We start from the raw sequence: 1,425 nt of genomic DNA, 5'->3' as shown, positions 1-1,425 counted from the left end.
GTGTGCACCTGTTCACGCCCGAGTGTCTCTTTGGAGGAAACAGGCATTGGGAATGTGTTGGGGGGCGGGGAGCACCAGCATCCTTGAAAAGTTCTGTGGAACAAGGATGCTGGGGGGAGACGCTCCCACCGAGGCAGACTCCCTGGATTCAATGGCACAATGTGACCCTGGGTGTCAGAAGCCAGGTGGCACCGCCAGCCACAAGGCGGGTGTCATTGTCTCAACAAGTAACTGCCAGAGCAGTTTTCGCTGCAGGACCTCTGGCAGTGGCTAATTGCTCAAGTGTCCCTAGGACTGAAAAAGACAAGTGACCTCCCAGAGTTTTCGCTGAGCCCAATGAGCGACAGGGAACACCAGTAGTCTGGGGGTCCGAGAAACGACTCAGGTCAACACGGTGGAGACTCATGACCCTTCCCAGTCCCAGAACTGAGAGACGCACAGACACAGAGCTCCTGAGCGAGAGGAGTCCAGATCGGGGCGCCTGGAGGGCCTAGTTGGAAGAGCATGTGATGCTCGATCTCAGGGTCATGGGTTCGAGCCCCCCATGGGGTGTAAAGATTACTTAAATAAATAAAACCTAGAAATAAAAAGAGAGAGAGGGAGGGAGGAAAGAAGGAAGTCAGGAAGGATGGAAGGAAGGAAGGAAGGAAGGAAGAAGGAAGGAAGGAAGGAAGGAAGGAAGGAAGGAAGGAAGGAGGAAGGAAGGAAGGAAGGAAGGAAGGAAGGAAGGAAGGAAGGAAGGGAGGGAAGGAAGGAAGGAAGGAAGGAAGGAAGGAAGGAAGGAAGGAAGGAAGGAAGGAAGGAAGGAAGAAGGAAGGAAGGAAGGAAGGAAGGAAGGAAGGAAGGAAGGAAGGAAGGAAGGAAGAAAGAAGGAAGGAAGGAAGGAAGGAAGGAGGAAGGAAGGAGGAAGGAAGGAGGAAGGAAGGAAGGAAGGAAGGAAGGAAGGAAGGAAGGAAGGAAGGAAGGAAGGAAGGAAGGAAGGAAGGAAGGAAGGAAGGAAGGAAGGAAGGAAGGAAGGAAGGAAGGAAGGAAGGAAGGAAGGAAGGAAGGAAGGAAGGAAGGAAGGAAGGAAGGAAGGAAGGAAGGAAGGAAGGAAGGAAGGAAGGAAGGAAGGAAGGAAGGAAGGAAGGAAGGAAGGAAGAAGGAAGGAAGGAAGGAAGAAGGAAGGAAGGAAGGAAGGAAGGAAGGAAGGAAGGAAGGAAGAAGGAAGAAGGAAGGAAGGAAAGGAGGGAGTCCAGATCTCCTGTTGAAAGGCCATGAGAACAGCACGGGTGGTGTAGCAGCTTGGGGGTGTCACACGTTCTGTCTAGCCCACCCCCCGCTGTCCTGATCCCAGGACCGGAGCCACAGGCCTCCCTGGGGAAGTCTGAGAGGAACATTTCAGTACATACTAGCAGTAGTATCTCAGATTTCTATCATGTTTCC

The sequence above is a fragment of the Acinonyx jubatus genome, chromosome D1 (genome assembly GCF_027475565.1).
Source record: "Acinonyx jubatus isolate Ajub_Pintada_27869175 chromosome D1, VMU_Ajub_asm_v1.0, whole genome shotgun sequence".
NCBI lineage: Eukaryota > Metazoa > Chordata > Mammalia > Carnivora > Felidae > Acinonyx > Acinonyx jubatus.
The sequence above is the reverse complement of the archived record's forward strand: the minus strand, read 5'-3'. Positions refer to the sequence as shown.